General features: G+C 41.1%; 1 protein-coding gene across 1 annotated transcript in view; it reads right to left on the bottom strand.

Annotated features, from left to right (window-relative positions):
* The window catches only part of CLDN34 (claudin 34), a 32,210-nt gene extending 11,794 nt beyond the window's left edge, over nt 1–20,416 (bottom strand). The window contains exon 1 of the mRNA XM_053704624.1: nt 20,285–20,416. The gene's annotated coding sequence lies outside the window, so the exon portion shown is untranslated. The remainder of the gene's footprint in view (nt 1–20,284) is intronic.
* Between the last annotated feature and the right edge of the window lie 379 nt (nt 20,417–20,795).

Below are 20,795 nucleotides of genomic sequence, written 5' to 3'. Positions count from 1 at the left end.
TTGTATAGTTCCAGCAGCCGTCTCAGTCGGTCAAAGTGATTCTCATTGTGTCGACAACCTTCGTCTTGCGGCTCTCTCACCACGAGTGACACGTCCCATATGACCGGTCTCATAGTCTCCGGTATAGTGAGTAGTCTTACAGGCACCGAACTCACATCCGGAGCTACGACAGCCGTACATTGAGCCCATTGGGGTATTAGTAGGCTCCTCTCTAGTTTTAGGGGCATAACGTTGGCTAGATTTGAAACACCAAGGCAGTAGTGATTTAGTCCGGTCTCGAGTGGTTCCGTGGTTTTACCCCTCCACAAAGGTTCAAATGTTGTGAGGCTCTTGTAAATCTGCGAGTATGGGGTGGAGGTGCTCACAGCTTTCAGAGGAGCAGGATCATACTGGGTATACATATGTTCTTTGAATCGGAAATGCCGGTTTGTGGATTCCGCTATTGTGCTTAGTTCAATGCAGGACCTTAGAAGTCTATCTAGCTTCGGTAGCAATATAGCCTTTATCTCTGCTAATATGTAGGTGTCATAATACGGTCCTTGACCATGGAAAGTCTCCATTGCTTCGGGTTAGAGAGAAGCGCCGACACGTGGTGGGCTAAAACCCAAGTTTTACTTAAAGTGACTTTCCGGGGGAGAGGAGCTGGAGTTCCCTCTGTCTGCTAGTTGATCCCGGACAGCTTTCCTGTCAAGGGAGATGCAGATGGTCTGGATTGACGGCTGCAGAGTTGAATTTGGAAGCGTTTGATTTCAGAGCTAGAGGAGCTTGCAGCCATCTTGTGGAGCCGCCCACCGGAAGTCCTACAAAAACTTTTTATTAAGAAAGTAGATCATAAAACTAATATCAACAGAAATAGTTGTGATGACAAAAAATGGTTGGATAATATCCCTAAAGGACAATTTATTCGGATAAAAAGAAATTGTTTAGAAGATCAGGATTTCTATTTCCAGGCAGAAATCATAAAGAAATGGTTTCTAGAGAAGGGTTTTAACAAAACACGGTTGGAAATTAATTTATCAGAAGTAAAAAAATAGAGAGATATTCAATATTGAAAAATGATAGACAAAGTGATTCTAAATTTAAGAAATACTTTATTAAGAATATTAATAAGACAAGATCACAGTAGTATATATAGAGATAGGATGTTAACCACATTCAGGTTGACACCACCTTTTGTGGAATGGCATAGATGCAGAAGATGCCATTATTGTTCTTATAGTCCTAAAAAATCTCTATCTTTTAACCCCTTAAAGACGTACATCCTGCAAAAACTGTCAGTTAGTGACAATGGACGTACCTGGTATGTCCTTGGTCTAACTGTGCGCTGGTGATTGCAATTGTGATTGCTTTCGGCAGTTTTCAGAGTATTGCAGTGATGCCTCGATATTGAGGCATCCTGTAATATCCTTTTTCAAGCATCTGATGCAGAGAGAGCCACTATGTGGCCCTCTCTGCACCGGTAGCGATAATTCTGATTGTTGGTGGGTGGGAGCCTTAGCAGGCTACCCGGCATCCGGTTCCTGTAAGTGCAATGTGCATGCCGGGTGCCAGGAGCGTGCAGGGACGCCTGCAGGGGGTGCGCGTGTGCAAGTGTTTGTGCATGCACGCAGCAACCACTGCCACCAGTGTAATTGAATGGGAAGGAGGGAGAAGGAGGGGGAAAAAATAATGATCAAAAGGATCTGGGAGGGGAACAGCTACACTACAGAAAAATGAAAATTTTATAAAAAAAAAGAAAAAAACTTTTTATTGGGAGGCAAACTGGGTACTGTCAGACAGTTGCCAGTACCCAAGATGGCAGCAAATAGGTAGCAGGGGGGGTTAGAGAGGTGTTTGGGGGATCAGGGAGATTGGGGGCTAAGGGGGGGCATCACAGCTGAACAGATATTTTTTTATTTTTTTTAATAAAAAAAAGCATTTTATTTTAGTACTGGCAGACTTTCTGCCAGTACTTAAGATGGCGGGGACAATTGTGGGGTGGGGAAGGGAACAGAGATGTTTGGGAGGGATCAGGGGGTGGGATATTTCAGGTGGGAGGCTGAGCTCTACACTAAAGCTAAAATTAACCCTACAAGCTACCTAATTAACCCCTTCACTGCTGGGCATAATACAAGTGTGGTGCGCAGTGGCATTTAGTGGCCTTCTAATTACCAAGAAACAAAGTCAAAGCCATATATGTCTGTTATTTCTGATAAAAGGGGATCACAGATAAGCATTTACAACCATATGTGCCATAATTGCACAAGCTGTTTGTAAAACCTAAAGTTTGCAAAAAAGTAAACTTTTTTTTTATTTGATCTCATTTGGCGTTGAAATGGTGGCATGAAATATACCAAAATGGGCCTAGATCAATACTTGGGGTTGTCTACTACACTACACTAAATCTAAAATTAACCCTACACGCTCCCTACAACCTCCCTAATTAACCCCTTCACTACTGGGCATAATATACATGTGGTGCGCAGCGGCATTTAGTAGCCTTCTAATTACCAAAAAATAATGCCAAAGCCATATATGTCTGCAATTTCTAAACAAAGGGGATCCCAGAGAAGCATTTACAACCATTTGTGCCATAATTGCACAAGCTTTTGTAAATAATTTCATTGAGAAACCTAAAGTTTGTGAAAATGTTTGTGAAAAAGTGAACGATTTTTTTTATGTGATCGCATCTGGCGGTGAAACGGTGGCATGAAATATATCAAAATGGACCTAGATCAATACTTTGGGTTGTCTACTAAAAAAAAATATGTACATGTGAAGGGTTATTCAGGGATTCCTGACAGATATTAGTGTTCCAATGTAACTATCGCTAATTTTTTAAAAAAAAAATGGTTTGGAAATACAAAGTACTACTTGTATTTATTGCCCTATAACTTACAAAAAAAAGCAAAGAACATGTAAACGTTCGGTATTTTTAAACTTAAGACAAAATTTTAAAACTATTTAGGGTGTTGTTTGGTGGTTGTAGATGTGTAACAGATTTTGTGGGTCAAAGTTAGAAAATGTGTGTCTTTTTCCATTTTTCATCATATTTTTTTAAAAAATGTATAGTAAATTATAGGATATGATGAAAATAATGGTATCTTTAGAAATTCCATTTAATGGCGAGAAAAACTGTATATAATATGTGTGGGTACAGTAAATGAGTAAGAGGAAAACTACAGCTAAACACAAACACAGCTGAAATGTAAAAATAGCCTTGGTCCCAAACGGTGAGAAAATGGAAAAGTGCTGTGGTCCTTAAAGGGATAGTCTAGTCAAAATCAAACTTTAATAATTCAGATAGGGCATGCAATTTTAAGCAACTTTCTAATTTACTCCTATTATACATTTTTTTTTTCCGTTCTCTTAGTATCTTCATGTAAAAAAAGCTGGAATGTAAGTTTAGAAGCTGGCCCATTTTTGGTTCAGTACCTTGGTAGCACTTGCTAATTGGTGGCTAAATGAAGCCATCTAATCAGCAAGCACTATCCAGATGCCGAACCAAAAAATGGGCCAGCTCCTATGCTTACATTCTTGCTTTTTCAAATAAAGATACCAAGAGAACGAAGAAAAAATTATAATAGGAGTAAATTAGAAAGTTTCTTAAAATTGCATGCTCTATCTAAATATTCAAAGTTTAATTTTGACTAGACCATCCCTTTAAGGGATTAAAATAATACGAACAAATGTTTTTATATAAAGGACATAAATTGTGAGTCCAACTATGTCATTTATTTATTGAAATTATGTAAGACGTACTACAGATCCCCTTAAAAAACTTACTTACGAACAATTTTACAATATAAAAAAATATTTTGTGGCTTTTTATAGTTAACATTTTAATCTGGATGCTCATTGGTTAACTGACCTGACTATTATAAGTAGCAAAATAGTTATTGGCCGCTTAGTCTGTCAATCAAAAGATAGTAACTTGGTATTATCAGGAATAGCATTTCTCTCAATTGAACAAATAATGGGGTTGCAGCTGTTCATTAACCCCTTAATGACCGAGGACGTGCAGGGTACGTCCTCAAAAAAAAGGCAGTTAATGCCTGAGAACGTACCCTGCACGTCCTCGGTGTGGAAAGCAGCTGGAAGCGATCCTGCTCGCTTCCAGCTGCTTTCCGGTTATTGCAGTGATGCCTCGATATGGAGGCATCCTGCAATAACCATGTATGGCCATCCGATGCAGAGAGAGCCACTCTGTGGCCCTCTCTGCACCGGACATCGATGGCCGGTATCGTTGGTGGGTGGGAGCCAACGTGGGAGGCGGGTGGCGGCCATCGATGGGCCCAGTGATGTGGAGGGGGGCGGGATCGTGGGTGGGGGTGACCGGGGGGCGCGCACGGGCGCGCGCGCGTGCACGATAGGGAGGGGGCGGGCGCGTGCACGGGAGGGAGCGGGTGGGAACCGCTACACTACAGAAAAAGGTTTTGCTCATCAGGGTTCTAAAATGTAAAATTAAAAAAAATAAAAAGCGAAATCAGGGGGTGTTTGGTTAGTATGTGGGAGGGAAGCTACACTACAGAAAAAAAAATGGGGAAAAATAAAAAAAAACAACATTTTTTTCTGCAAATTGGGTACTGGCAGATAGCTGCCAGTGCCCAAGATGGCCCCCAAAAAGGCAAAGGGGGATGGTTAGAGAGATGTTTGAGGGGGGATCAGGGAGGTTGGGGGCTAAGGGGGATCCTAAACAGCAGCATATGTAAATATGCTATACAATTTTTTTAAAAAAAAACAAAGATTCCCTTTATTTTTGTACTGGCAGACATTCTGCCAGTACTTAAGATGGCGGGGAAAATTGTGGGGTGGGGGAGGGAAGGGAGCTGTTTGGGAGGGATCAGGGGGTGTGATGTGTCAGGTGGGAGGCTGATCTCTACACTAAAGCTAAAATTAACCCTGCAAGCTCCCTACAAGCTACCTAATTAACCCCTTCACTGCTAGACATAATACACGTGTGATGTGCAGCGGCATTTAGTGGCCTTCTAATTACCAAAAAGCAACGCCAAAGTCATATATGTCTGCTATTTCTGAACAAAGGGGATCCCAGAGAAGCATTTACAACCATTTGTGACATAATTGCTCAAGCTGCTTGTAAATGATTTCAGTGAGAAACCTAAAATTGTGAAAAATGTAACGTTTTTTTTAATTTGATCGCATCTGGCGGTGAAATGGTGGCATGAAATATACCAAAATGGGCCTAGATCAATACTTTGGGTTGTCTACTACACTACACTAAAGCTAAAATTAACCCTAGAAGCTCCCTACATGCTCCCTAATTAACCCCTTCACTGCTGGGCATAATACACTTGTGGTGCGCAGTGGCATTTAGCGTCCTTCTAATTACCAAAAAGCAACAACAAAAGCCATACATGTCTGCTATTTCTGAACAAAGGGGATCTCAGAGAATAATTTACAACCATTTATGCCATAATTGCACAAGTTGTTTGTAAATAATTTCAGTGAGAAACCTAAAGTTTGTCAAAAAAATTGTGAAAAAGTGAACGATTTTCTTTATTTGATTGCATTTGGCGGTGAAATGGTGGCATGAAATATACCAAAATGGGCCTAGATCAATACTTTGGGGTGTCTTCTAAAAAAAAATATATACATGTTAAGGGATTTTCAGGGATTCCTGAAAGATATCAGTGTCCCAATGTAACTAGCGCTAATTTTGAAAAAAAGGGGTTTGGAAATAGCAAAGTGCTGCTTGTATTTATTGCCTTATAACTTACAAAAAAAGTGAAGAACATGTAAACATTGGGTATTTCTAAACTCAGGACAAAATTTAGAAACTATTTAGCATGGGTGTTTTTTGGTGGTTGTAGATGTGTAACAGATTTTGGGGGTCAAAGTTTGAAAAAGTGTGTTTTTTTCCATTTTTTCCTCATATTATATAATTTTTTTTATAGTAAATTATAAGATATGATGAAAATAATGGTATCTTTAAAAAGTCCACTTAATGGCGAGAAAAACGGTATATAATATGTGTGGGTACAGTAAATGAGTAAGAGGAAAATTACAGCTAAACACAAACGCTGCAGAAATGTAAAAATAGCCTTGGTCCCAAACGGACAGAAAATGGAAAAGTGCTGCGGTCATTAAGGGGTTAAAAGTGGGGGAATGTAGATATACTGTAGCTATTGGGACTATGTAAATCAGTAAAAAGCGATATCTTGCAATGTTTGGATATAGTATTTGGGAATAAAGAAACCAGACTGACATTTTAGCAAGAAGGAAATGATCGCTACTAACAACGCTTTAAAATATAAAATCACAATCCTTATTACATGCATATGGGACAATCCCATATAACTGGCAATTTGTATTTATTATGATATATTTTTTAAAGATGTTTTAGCAGTCATTGTTTATTTTGTAAACTGTAGCCAATAGAAGCAAGGTTCTTATAAATAGTCCTTTGTGTTATATTTAACAAACCAAGAGATTGGCTATAATGTGCTTTAAAAGCTTCTATGCAGTAAGGCAATTAACTGCAATTCAGTTTCACCTGAGAAAGGGGAGGAGCCCTGAAATGCGTAGTGAGGATTACAGACCTGGCTAGGCAAGCAGTTTTTTGTCTCTCCACTTTAAATGCTTTTAAACCACTTTTTTATTTATTGTTTAAAGATTAGTGTTGCAACTCTGCTTTTATTATTTATTCTGTATATATGCATATGTTTTATGATAATATTGATAATATGATACTATGCTACACTGAATTGTTTTAAAATAAATATATATTATTTTAACCTATATTATTTGGTGCTGTCTATATATATATATATATATATATATATATATATATTGTGCGTGTGCACCAGGGTTTAACCCTTTGAGTGCTAAGCACTTTCCCACCTGGGTGCTAAGCTTTTTTAAGGTTTTTGTTTTTTTTATTATTTGAAAAAAAAAACATTTTTTTTCAGAGCCCCAATACTTACACTTAGGCGATAGCCTTTCCAACGGTGGGTCTTGGGGGTCTGTAGTTGCTTAGATGCTTGAGATACAGGCTTCTAAGCAGCATGCCCCCTGCTTCTATACTTAACATTGTTAAGTATAAATAAAGTTGCACAGTGACGTCATCACGTCATTGCGTGTGACGTCACCACGCATAACGTGAATCCCAGTCGATACTTGTCACTATGCAGGCCTGATCGCTGGGGTAGGAGCGGATGGGAGCCCCCAGATCTCCCTCAAGGTGGGAGAGTGCTAGCGATGGCTATGTGCCGTCATTAGCACCAGAGTGGGAAACTCTGAGACGGCTCAGAGCCGTCGTTAGCACTTAAGGGGTTAAAACCCTTATCATTCATTTTTACTTGTTAGGATTATCTGCTTAAGACATTTTCAATATCAGATTTTAAACTGACCAACACTCCATTTTGTGTTTTCTTTTTTTCTGATCCTTGGTAGAGCTTCCTCCTATCCCTTCATTTTTTTTCATTTCTTCCTTTTATGGTTTCAAGTATACCATAACAGGGGGCAGCAGATGAAAGGAATTCACTCCACAAAAATAGGAACAAAATTACCATCATTCTAAATACAGTTATAAGAAACAAATATTACATGATAAAAAGGTTTTCTACTAAAGATAGACACTCATTTCTTTCATTCATATATACTGTATATATATATAAAAATGTGAAGAACATAGGAATGTAAAATATGCTTAACATGCATCGGGGTTCGCAATTTAGGACTTATGCAGTCAGGTGCACACAAAGAATTGCTAATTTCAATGCACTTTATTGGAATATTAAATATAAAATATTAATAATAATTATTAAAAATTATTATACATACAGGGAGTGCAGAATTATTAGGCAAGTTGTATTTTTGAGGATTAATTTTATTATTGAACAACAACCATGTTCTCAATGAACCCAAAAAACTCATTAATATCAAAGCTGAATAGTTTTGGAAGTAGTTTTTAGTTTGTTTTTAGTTATAGCTATTTTAGGGGGATATCTGTGTGTGCAGGTGACTATTACTGTGCATAATTATTAGGCAACTTAACAAAAAACAAATATATACCCATTTCAATTATTTATTTTTACCAGTGAAACCAATATAACATCTCAACATTCACAAATATACATTTCTGACATTCAAAAACAAAACAAAAACAAATCAGTGACCAATATAGCCACCTTTCTTTGCAAGGACACTCAAAAGCCTGCCATCCATGGATTTTGTCAGTGTTTTGATCTGTTCACCATCAACATTGCGTGCAGCAGCAACCACAGCCTCCCAGACACTGTTCAGAGAGGTGTACTGTTTTCCCTCCTTGTAAATCTCACATTTGATGATGGACCATAAGTTCTCAATGGGGTTCAGATCAGGTGAACAAGGAGGCTATGTCATTAGATTTTCTTCTTTTATACCCTTTCTTGCCAGCCACGCTGTGGAGTACTTGGACGCGTGTGATGGAGCATTGTCCTGCATGAAAATCATGTTTCTTCTGTTAAGTGTGATCAGTCCACGGGTCATCATTACTTCTGGGATATTACTCCTCCCCAACAGGAAGTGCAAGAGGATTCACCCAGCAGAGCTGCATATAGCTCCTCCCCTCTACGTCACTCCCAGTCATTCTCTTGCACCCAACGACTAGATAGGATGTGTGAGAGGACTATGGTGATTTTATTTAGTTTTATTTCTTCAATCAAAAGTTTGTTATTTTTAATAGCACCGGAGTGTGTTATTCCTTCTCTGGTAGAATTTGAAGAAGAATCTACCAGAGTTTTTTCTATGATTTTAGCCGGAGTAGTTAAGATCATATTGCTGTTTCTCGGCCATCTGAGGAGAGGTAAACTTCAGATCAGGGGACAGCGGGCAGATTAATCTGCAAAGAGGTATGTAGCAGCTTTTATTTTCTGACAATGGAATTGATGAGAAAATCCTGCCATACCAATATAATATCATGTATGTATATTTTTTACATTTGAGTATTCTGGGGAATGGTACTTCACTGGAATTACACTGTGTATATAAGACTTTAGCCTATTTGCAAGCAACAGGCTTTTTAATAACTCTTAATTTATGCTAAACGTTTTTGCTGGAATGTAAAATCGTTTTCATTTCTGAGGTACTGGGTGAATAAAATGTTTGGGCACTATTTTTCCACTTGGCAGTTGCTTGATCTAATTCTGACAGTTTACTGATCTCTCTCACTGTTGTGTGTGAGGGGGAGGGGCCTTTTTTTGGCGCTTTTGCTACGCATCAAAAATTTCAGTCAGAAGCTCATTGTTTTTTCCTGCATGTTCCGGTTCATCTTACAGAACTCAGGGGTCTTCAAAGCTTGTTTGAGGGAAGTAATCTTCACAACAGAGCTGTGAGATTGTAGTTGACTGTGATAAAAAAAAAGTTTACTCTTTAACTTTTTTATGCCATCAGGGTTAGTTATTCTTTGCTAATGGGAACAAGCCCTTGCTAAAATTGTGTTTTGTTTTTACAAAGTTTGATGCTGTAACCTTTTCAGTTTATTGATTTCAACTGTCATATATCTTTCTGTGCTTCTAAGGCACAGTACGTTTTTCATTGTATTTTACTTGAATAATATTTCCAAGTTGCAAGTTTAGTTGCTAGTGTGTTAAACATGTCTGATTCAGAGGATGAGACCTGTACTATTTGTGCTAACGCCAAAGTGGAGCCCAATAGAAATTTATGTACTAACTGTATTGATGCTACTTTAAATAAAAGTCAATCTGTACAAATTGAACAAATTTCACCAAACAACGAGGGGAGAGTTATGCCGACTAGTACCACTATCCCGGTGGAGGATAGCTGTGCCTTTTCAGATCCAATGGATAAAAAGTTAGAGGGTTACCTTAAGAAAATGTTTGTTCAACAAGGTTTTATATTGCAACCCCTTGCATGCATTGCGCCGGTCACGGCTGCAGCGGCATTCTGGATTGAGTCTCTGGAAGACAACCTTAGTTCAGCTACTCTGGACGACATTACGGACAGGCTTAGAATCCTTAAGCTAGCTAATTCTTTCATTTCGGAAGCCGTAGTACATTTAACTAAACTTACGTCTAAGAATTCCGGATTCGCCATTCAGGCGCGCAGAGCACTGTGGCTAAAATCCTGGTCAGCTGATGTAACTTATAAGTCCAAATTACTTAATATACCTTTCAAAGGGCAGACCTTATTTGGGCCCGGTTTGAAAGAAATTATCGCTGACATTACAGGAGGTAAGGGCCACGCCCTGCCTCAAGACAGAGCCAAACCTAAGGCTAGACAGTCTAATTTTCGTTCCTTTCGGAATTTCAAAGCAGGAGCAGCATCAACTTCCACTGCTCCAAAACAAGAAGGATCTGTTGCTCGCTACAGACAAAGCTGGAGACCTAACCAGTCTTGGAACAAGGGCAAGCAGGCCAGGAAACCTGCTGCTGCCCCTAAAACAGCATGAATTGAGGGCCCCCGATCCGGGATCGGATCTAGTGGGGGGCAGACTTTCTCTCTTTGCCCAGGCTTGGGCAAGAGATGTCCAGGACCCCTGGGCGCTAGAGATAATATCTCAGGGATACCTTCTGGACTTCAAATACTCTCCTCCAAGAGAGAGATTTCATCTGTCAAGGTTGTCAACAAACCAAACAAAGAAAGAGGCGTTTCTACGCTGCGTACAAGAACTTTTGTTAATGGGAGTAATCCATCCAGTTCCACGGTCGGAACAGGGACAAGGGTTTTACTCAAATCTGTTTGTGGTTCCCAAAAAAGAGGGAACTTTCAGACCAATCCTGGATTTAAAGATCCTAAACAAATTCCTAAGAGTTCCATCGTTCAAAATGGAGACTATTCGGACAATTTTACCCATGATCCAAAAGGGTCAGTACATGACCACAGTGGATTTAAAGGATGCTTACCTTCACATACCGATTCACAAAGATCATTACCGGTATCTAAGGTTTGCCTTCCTAGACAGGCATTACCAGTTTGTAGCTCTTCCATTCGGATTGGCTACAGCTCCAAGAATCTTCACAAAGGTTCTGGGTGCTCTTCTGGCGGTACTAAGACCGCGGGGAATCTCGGTAGCTCCGTACCTAGAGGACATTCTGATACAAGCTTCAAGCTTTCAAACTGCCAAGTCTCATACAGAGTTAGTACTGGCTTTTCTAAGGTCACATGGATGGAAGGTGAACGAAAAGAAAAGTTCACTCGTTCCACTCACAAGAGTTCCCTTCCTGGGGACTCTTATAGATTCTGTAGAAATGAAGATTTACCTGACAGAGGACAGGTTAACAAGACTTCAAAGTGCTTGCCGCACCCTTCATTCCATTCAACACCCGTCAGTGGCTCAATGCATGGAGGTAATCGGCTTAATGGTAGCGGCAATGGACATAGTTCCCTTTGCTCGCTTACACCTCAGACCACTGCAACTGTGCATGCTAAGTCAGTGGAATGGGGATTACTCAGATTTGTCCTCTTCTCTGAATCTGGATCAAGAGACCAGAAATTCTCTTCTATGGTGGCTTTCTCGGCCACATCTGTCCAGGGGGATGCCATTCAGCAGACCAGACTGGACAATTGTAACAACAGACGCCAGCCTTCTAGGTTGGGGTGCCGTCTGGAATTCTCTGAAAGCTCAGGGACAATGGAGTCAGGAGGAGAGTCTCCTGCCAATAAACATTCTGGAATTGAGAGCAGTTCTCAATGCCCTCCTGGCTTGGCCCCAGTTGACAACTCGGGGGTTCATCAGGTTTCAGTCGGACAACATCACGACGGTAGCTTACATCAACCATCAGGGAGGGACAAGAAGCTCCCTAGCAATGATGGAAGTATCAAAGATAATTCGCTGGGCAGAGTCTCACTCTTGCCACCTGTCAGCAATCCACATTCCGGGAGTGGAGAACTGGGAGGCGGATTTCTTAAGTCGTCAGACTTTTCATCCGGGGGAGTGGGAGCTTCATCCGGAGGTCTTTGCCCAAATACTTCGACGTTGGGGCAAACCAGAGATAGATCTCATGGCGTCTCGACAGAACGCCAAGCTTCCTCGTTACGGGTCCAGATCCAGGGATCCAGGAGCAGTCCTGATAGATGCCCTAACAGCACCTTGGGACTTCAGGATGGCTTACGTGTTTCCACCCTTCCCGATGCTTCCTCGATTGATTGCCAGAATCAAACAGGAGAGAGCATCAGTGATTCTAATAGCACCTGCATGGCCACGCAGGACTTGGTATGCAGACCTGGTGGACATGTCATCCTGTCCACCTTGGTCTCTACCTCTGAAACAGGATCTCCTGATACAGGGTCCTTTCAAACATCAAAATCTAACTTCTCTGAAGCTGACTGCTTGGAAATTGAACGCTTGATTTTATCAAGACGTGGGTTTTCTGAGTCAGTTATTGATACCTTAATACAGGCTAGGAAGCCTGTTACCAGAAGGATTTACCATAAGATATGGCGTAAATACCTATATTGGTGTGAATCCAAAGGTTACTCTTGGAGTAAGGTTAGGATTCCTAGGATATTGTCTTTTCTACAAGAAGGTTTAGAAAAGGGTTTATCTGCTAGTTCATTAAAGGGACAGATCTCAGCTCTGTCCATTCTGTTACACAAACGTCTGTCAGAAGTTCCAGACGTTCAGGCTTTTTGTCAGGCTTTGGCCAGGATTAAGCCTGTGTTTAAAACTGTTGCTCCGCCATGGAGCTTAAACCTTGTTCTTAACGTTTTACAGGGCGTTCCGTTTGAACCCCTTCATTCCATTGATATAAAGTTGTTATCTTGGAAAGTTCTATTTTTAATGGCTATTTCCTCGGCTCGAAGAGTCTCTGAGTTATCAGCCTTACATTGTGATTCTCCTTATTTGATTTTTCATTCGGATAAGGTAGTTCTGCGTACTAAACCTGGTTTCTTACCTAAGGTAGTCACTAACAGGAATATCAATCAAGAGATTGTTGTTCCTTCTTTGTGTCCAAATCCTTCTTCGAAGAAGGAACGTCTACTGCACAATCTGGACGTAGTTCGTGCCCTAAAATTTTACTTACAGGCAACTAAGGAATTTCGACAAACGTCTTCTCTGTTTGTCGTTTACTCTGGTCAGAGGAGAGGTCAAAAGGCTTCTGCTACCTCTCTTTCCTTTTGGCTTCGTAGCATAATACGTTTAGCTTATGAGACTGCTGGACAGCAGCCTCCTGAAAGAATTACAGCTCATTCTACTAGAGCTGTGGCTTCCACTTGGGCCTTCAAGAATGAGGCCTCTGTTGAACAGATTTGCAAGGCTGCAACTTGGTCTTCGCTTCATACTTTTTCCAAATTTTACAAATTTTACACTTTTGCTTCCTCGGAGGCTATTTTTGGGAGAAAGGTTCTTCAGGCAGTGGTTCCTTCTGTATAAAGAGCCTGCCTATCCCTCCCGTCATCCGTGTACTTTTGCTTTGGTATTGGTATCCCAGAAGTAATGATGACCCGTGGACTGATCACACTTAACAGAAGAAAACATAATTTATGCTTACCTGATAAATTCCTTTCTTCTGTAGTGTGATCAGTCCACGGCCCGCCCTGTTTTTTTAAGGCAGGTAAATATTTTTTAAATTATACTCCAGTCACCACTACACCCTTGGCTTCTCCTTTCTCGTTGGTCCTTGGTCGAATGACTGGGAGTGATGTAGAGGGGAGGAGCTATATGCAGCTCTGCTGGGTGAATCCTCTTGCACTTCCTGTTGGGGAGGAGTAATATCCCAGAAGTAATGATGACCCGTGGACTGATCACACTACAGAAGAAAGGAATTTATCAGGTAAGCATAAATTATGTTTTTTCTTGAAGGATGCAGATTTCTTCCTGTACCACTGCTTGAAGAAGGTGTCTTCCAGAAACTGGCAGTAGGACTGGGAGTTGAGCTTGACTCCATCCTCAACCCGAAAAGGCCCCACAAGCTCATCTTTGATGATACCAGCCCAAACCAGTACTCCACCTCCACCTTGCTGGCGTCGAGTCGGACTGGAGCTCTCTGCCCTTTACCAATCCAGCCATGGGTCCATCCATCTGGCCCATCAAGACTCACTCTCATTTCATCAGTCCATAAAACCTTAGAAAAATCAGTCTTGAGATATTTCTTGGCCCAGTCTTGACGTTTCAGCTTGTGTGTCTTGTTCAGTGGTGGTCGTCTTTCAGCCTTTCTTACCTTGGCCATGCCTCTGAGTATTGCACACCTTGTGCTTTTGGGCACTCCAGTGATGTTGCAGCTCTGAAATATGGCCAAACTGGTGGCAAGTGGCATCTTGGCAGCTGCACGCTTGACTTTTCTCAGTTCATGGGCAGTTATTTTGCGCCTTGGTTTTTCCACACGCTTCTTGCGACCCTGTTGACTATTTTGAATGAAACGCTTGATTGTTCGATGATCACGCTTCAGAAGCTTTGCAATTTTAAGAGTGCTGCATCCCTCTGCAAGATATCTCACTATTTTTTACTTTTCTGAGCCTGTCAAGTCCTTCTTTTGACCCATTTTGCCAAAGGAAAGGAAGTTGCCTAATAATTATGCACACCTGATATAGGGTGTTGATGTCATTAGACCACACCCCTTCTCATTACAGAGATGCACATCACCTAATATGCTTAATTGGTAGTAGGCTTTTGAGCCTATACAGCTTGGAGTAAGACAACATGCATAAAGAGGATGATGTGGTCAAAATACTCATTTGCCTAATAATTCTGCACTCCCTGTACTGTACAAAATTCAAAATAATACATATAATATATATATATTTTTTTACAGTATATATAATGTTTAATAACAGTGTTCAACAAAAACAAAATATGTTTCCTTACTAAAAATAGTCATACTTCACTAATTATATGTGTTAAAAACTAGAGCTATTAAAAAAATTATGATGTCATATTCCTTTTTTTGAGATACGCTACTTGCGCTTCAGTGATATAGTCACAATGAAGAGCAATATTACAACAATCTGATATTTTCTTGATACATCATAAATGAAAGTTGCTTTCTTTCCATCGGTCTCAAAAAAACAACACAAAAGGAAAAAACATACTGCAGTTAAAAGTACTATCTGAAATAGTGGCCTATTCATGAAAGCACATTCTCGTTGCTTGTACTTCTGGGCAACTCTTGTCACTGTCCAACAGTTGTCAGAAAGCTTAGAAGCGTTCCACCTACCCTGATTTCTCCAACATAGGTGTGTCCGGTCCACGGCGTCATCCTTACTTGTGGGATATTCTCTTCCCCAACAGGAAATGGCAAAGAGCCCAGCAAAGCTGGTCATATGATCCCTCCTAGGCTCCGCCTACCCCAGTCATTCTCTTTGCCGTTGCACAGGCAACATCTCCACGGAGATGGCTAAGAGTTTTTTGGTGTTTAAATTTTGGTGAATTTTGAACAATTGCTTCATACTTTTTCGCATATTCAGTAATAAAGTGTGTTCTGTTTAAAATTTAAAGTGACAGTAACGGTTTTATTTTAAAAAGTTTTTTGTGCTTTGTTGACAAGTTTAAGCCTGTTTAACATGTCTGAACCATCAGATAAACGATGTTCTATATGTATGAAAGCCAATGTGTCTCCCCATTTAAATATATGTGATAATTGTGACATGGTGTCTAAACAAAGTAGGGACAATGATGCCACAGATAATAATAGTGCCCAAGATGATTCTTCAGATGAGGGGAGTAAGCATGGTACTGCATCACCCCCTTCTGTGTCTACACCAGTTTTGCCCACACAAGAGGCCCCTAGTACATCTAGTGCGCCAATACTTATTACTATGCAACAATTAACGGCTGTTATGGATAATTCTATTGCAAATATTTTATCTAAAATGCCTACTTATCAAAGAAAGCGCGATTGCTCTGTTTTAAACACTGAAGAGCAAGAGGACGCTGATGATAACGCTTCTGACATACCCTCACACCAATCTGAAGGGGCCAGGAGGGAGGTTTTGTCTGAGGGAGAAATTTCAGATTCAGGAAAAATTTCTCAACAAGCTGAACCTGATGTTGTAACATTTAAATTTAAATTAGAACATCTCCGCGCACTGCTTAAGGAGGTATTATCTACTCTGGATGATTGTGACAATTTGGTCATTCCAGAGAAATTATGTAAGATGGACAAGTTCCTAGAGGTTCCGGTGCCCCCCGATGTTTTTCCTATACCCAAGCGGGTGGCGGACATAGTAAACAAGGAATGGGAAAGGCCCGGCATACCTTTTGTTCCTCCCCCTATATTTAAGAAATTATTTCCTATAGTCGACCCCAGAAAGGACTTATGGCAGACAGTCCCTAAGGTCGAGGAGGCAGTCTCTACTCTAAACAAACGCACTACTATTCCCATAGAAGATAGTTGTGCTTTTAAAGATCCTATGAATAAAAAATTAGAGGGTTTGCTTAAAAGAATGTTTGTTCAGCAAGGTTACCTTCTTCAACCAATTTCATGCATTGTTCCTGTCACTACGGCAGCGTGTTTCTGGTTCGAAGAACTAGAAAAGTCGCTCAATAAAGAATCTTCGTATGAGGAGGTTATGGACAGAGTTCATGCACTTAAATTGGCTAACTCTTTTATTCTAGATGCCGCTTTGCAATTAGCGAGATTAGCGGCGAAAAATTCAGGGTTTGCTATTGTGGCGCGCAGAGCGCTCTGGCTAAAGTCTTGGTCAGCGGATGTGTCTTCCAAGACAAAATTGCTTAACATCCCTTTCAAGGGCAAAACACTGTTTGGTCCTGATTTGAAAGAGATTATTTCAGACATCACCGGAGGAAAGGGCCACGCCCTTCCTCAGGATAGGTCTTTTAAGGCTAGAAATAAGCCTAATTTTCGTCCCTTTCGCAGAAACGGACCAGCCTCTACTTCTACATCCTCTAAGCAAGAGGGTAATACTTCTCAACCCAAACCAGCCTGGAGACCGATGCAAGGTTGGAACAAGGGTAAGCAGGCCAAGAAGCCTGCCACTGCTACCAAAACAGCATGAAGGGATGGCCCCCGATCCGGGACCGGATCTGGTGGGGGGCAGACTTTCTCTCTTTGCTCAGGCCTGGGCAAGAGATGTTCAGGATCCTTGGGCACTAGAAATAGTCTCTCAAGGTTATCTCCTGGAATTCAAGGAACTACCCCCAAGGGGAAGGTTCCACAGGTCTCAATTATCTTCAAACCAAATAAAAAGACAGGCATTCTTACATTGTGTAGAAGACCTGTTAAAGATGGGAGTAATTCATCCAGTTCCAATAAGAGAACAAGGGATGGGGTTTTACTCCAACCTGTTTATAGTTCCCAAAAAGGAGGGAACATTCAGACCAATTCTAGATCTCAAGATCCTAAACAAATTTCTCAGGGTTCCATCGTTCAAAATGGAAACCATTCGAACGATCCTTCCTACCATCCAGGAAGGTCAATTTATGACCACGGTGGATTTAAAGGATGCGTACCTCCATATTCCTATCCACAAGGAACATCATCAGTTCCTAAGGTTCGCTTTTCTGGACAAGCATTACCAGTTTGTGGCACTTCCATTCGGATTAGCCACTGCTCCGAGAATTTTCACAAAGGTACTAGGGTCCCTTCTAGCGGTTCTAAGACCAAGGGGCATTGCAGTAGTACCATACTTGGACGACATCCTGATTCAAGCGTCGTCTCTGTCAAAAGCAAAGGCTCATACGGACATCGTCCTAGCCTTTCTCAGATCTCACGGATGGAAAGTAAACATAGAAAAAAGTTCTCTTTCCCCGTCAACAAGAGTTCCCTTCTTGGGAACAATAATAGATTCCTTAGAAATGAGGATTTTTCTGACAGAGGTCAGAAAATCAAAACTTCTAAGCTCTTGTCAAGTTCTTCATTCTGTTCTTCGTCCTTCCATAGCGCAGTGCATGGAAGTAATAGGATTGATGGTTGCAGCAATGGACATAGTTCCTTTTGCACGAATTCATCTAAGACCATTACAACTGTGCATGCTCAGACAGTGGAATGGGGATTATACAGACTTGTCTCCGACGATTCAAGTAGATCAAAGGACCAGAGATTCACTCCGTTGGTGGCTAATCCTGGACAACCTGTCACAGGGAATGAGCTTCCGCAGACCAGAGTGGGTCATTGTCACGACCGACGCCAGTCTGGTGGGCTGGGGCGCGGTCTGGGAACCCCTGAAAGCTCAGGGTCTATGGTCTCGGGAAGAATCTCTTCTCCCGATAAACATTCTGGAACTGAGAGCGATATTCAATGCTCTCAAAGCTTGGCCTCATCTAGCAAAGGCCAAATTCATAAGGTTTCAATCAGACAACATGACGACAGTTGCATATATCAACCATCAGGGGGGAACAAGGAGTTCCCTGGCGATGGAGGAAGTGACCAAGATAATTCAATGGGCGGAGGATCACTCCTGCCACTTGTCTGCAATCCACATCCCAGGAGTGGAAAATTGGGAAGCGGATTTTCTGAGTCGTCAGACATTCCATCCGGGGGAGTGGGAACTCCACCCGGAAATCTTTGCCCAAACAACTCAATTATGGGGCATTCCAGACATGGATCTGATGGCGTCTCGTCAGAACTTCAAGGTTCCTTGTTACGGGTCCAGATCCAGGGATCCCAAGGCGACTCTAGTAGATGCACTAGTAGCACCCTGGACCTTCAACCTAGCTTATGTTTTCCCACCGTTTCCTCTCATTCCCAGGCTGGTAGCCAGGATCAACCAGGAGAGGGCTTCGGTGATCTTGATAGCTCCTGCGTGGCCACGCAGGACTTGGTATGCAGACCTGGTGAATATGTCATCGGCTCCACCATGGAAGCTACCTTTGAGACAGGACCTTCTTGTTCAAGGTCCATTCGAACATCCGAATCTGGTTTCTCTCCAACTGACTGCTTGGAGATTGAACGCTTGATTTTATCAAAGCGTGGGTTTTCAGATTCTGTGATAGATACTCTGATTCAGGCTAGAAAGCCTGTGACTAGAAAAATTTACCATAAGATATGGAAAAAATATATCTGTTGGTGTGAATCTAAAGGATTCCCATGGAACAAGATAAAAATTCCTAGGATTTTATCCTTTCTACAAGAGGGTTTGGAGAAGGGATTATCTGCAAGTTCTCTGAAGGGACAGATTTCTGCGTTATCTGTTTTACTTCACAAACGGCTGGCAGCTGTGCCAGACGTTCAAGCGTTTGTTCAGGCTCTGGTTAGAATCAAGCCTGTTTACAGACCTTTGACTCCTCCCTGGAGTCTTAATCTAGTTCTTTCAGTTCTTCAAGGGGTTCCGTTTGAACCCTTACATTCCGTAGATATTAAGTTATTATCTTGTTTTTGGTTGCAATTTCTTCTGCTAGAAGAGTTTCTGAGTTATCTGCTCTGCAGTGTTCTCCGCCCTATCTGGTGTTCCATGCAGATAAGGTGGTTTTGCGTACTAAGCCTGGTTTTCTTCCGAAAGTTGTTTCCAACAAGAATATTAACCAGGAGATAGTTGTACCTTCTTTGTGCCCGAATCCAGTTTCGAAGAAGGAACGTTTGTTACACAATTTGGACGTAGTCCGTGCTCTAAAATTCTATTTAGAGGCCACTATAGATTTCAGACAAACTTCTTCTTTGTTTGTTGTTTATTCTGGTAAAAGGAGAGGTCAAAAAGCAACTTCTACCTCTCTTTCTTTTTGGCTTAAAAGCATTATCCGTTTGGCTTATGAGACTGCCGGACGGCAGCCTCCTGAAAGAATCACAGCTCACTCCACTAGGGCTGTGGCTTCCACATGGGCCTTCAAGAACGAGGCTTCTGTTGACCAGATATGTAAGGCAGCGACTTGGTCTTCACTGCACACTTTTGCCAAATTTTACAAATTTGATACTTTTGCTTCTTCAGAGGCTATTTTTGGGAGAAAGGTTTTGCAAGCCGTGGTGCCTTCCATTTAGGTGACCTGATTTGTTCCCTCCCTTCATCCGTGTCCTAAAGCTTTGGTATTGGTTCCCACAAGTAAGGATGACGCCATGGACCGGACACACCTATGTTGGAGAAAACAGAATTTATGCTTACCTGATAAATTACTTTCTCCAACGGTGTGTCCGGTCCACGGCCCGCCCTGGTTTTTTTAATCAGGTCTGATGAATTATTTTCTCTAACTACAGTCACCACGGTATCATATGGTTTCTCCTATGCATATTTCCTCCTGTACGTCGGTCGAATGACTGGGGTAGGCGGAGCCTAGGAGGGATCATATGACCAGCTTTGCTGGGCTCTTTGCCATTTCCTGTTGGGGAAGAGAATATCCCACAAGTAAGGATGACGCCGTGGACCGGACACACCGTTGGAGAAAGTAATTTATCAGGTAAGCATAAATTCTGTTATCTTTGTTCCATTTCTGAAATGTCTTTGTGGAACCACTCACCGTGCTCATCACTCACTGCACTGCAGTTGTCAGGGAAGAAGTCCAGATGAGAGACTCGAGAGTAGATTTTGTTGCAGCCTAATTGATGATACTTTTCTAGAAGGTTGTTTGCAGGCTCAACATAGTTTCCAGCTTGTCAGTTACCCAAGAAGCCAAACACCTTTAAATCTTCCCAAGCCACTTTCTTATTACCCTTGGTCTATATTGAAATCAAGAGATTTAAATGTCATATTTCTATCTCGAATGATGAAATAAATTAGAAGTATTTTCATTGTTGAGCAGTGTAATTATTATATTAATATGTTTTAATATTTTATATTTAACATTTCAATAATGCGCATTGAAGTTAACAAATCTTCATGTGCGCTAACCCCCAAAAAATAAAAATAATAGTCATAATATATATATATATATATATATATATATATATATGTGTGATAATGTTATTGTAAAATAGATATCTATACCTATATATATCTATATCTATATATATATATATATATATAGGAAT

This window comes from Bombina bombina, chromosome 3, assembly GCF_027579735.1.
Source record: "Bombina bombina isolate aBomBom1 chromosome 3, aBomBom1.pri, whole genome shotgun sequence".
NCBI classification, from domain to species: Eukaryota; Metazoa; Chordata; class Amphibia; order Anura; family Bombinatoridae; genus Bombina; species Bombina bombina.
This window is presented reverse-complemented; position numbering and strand designations above follow the sequence as displayed.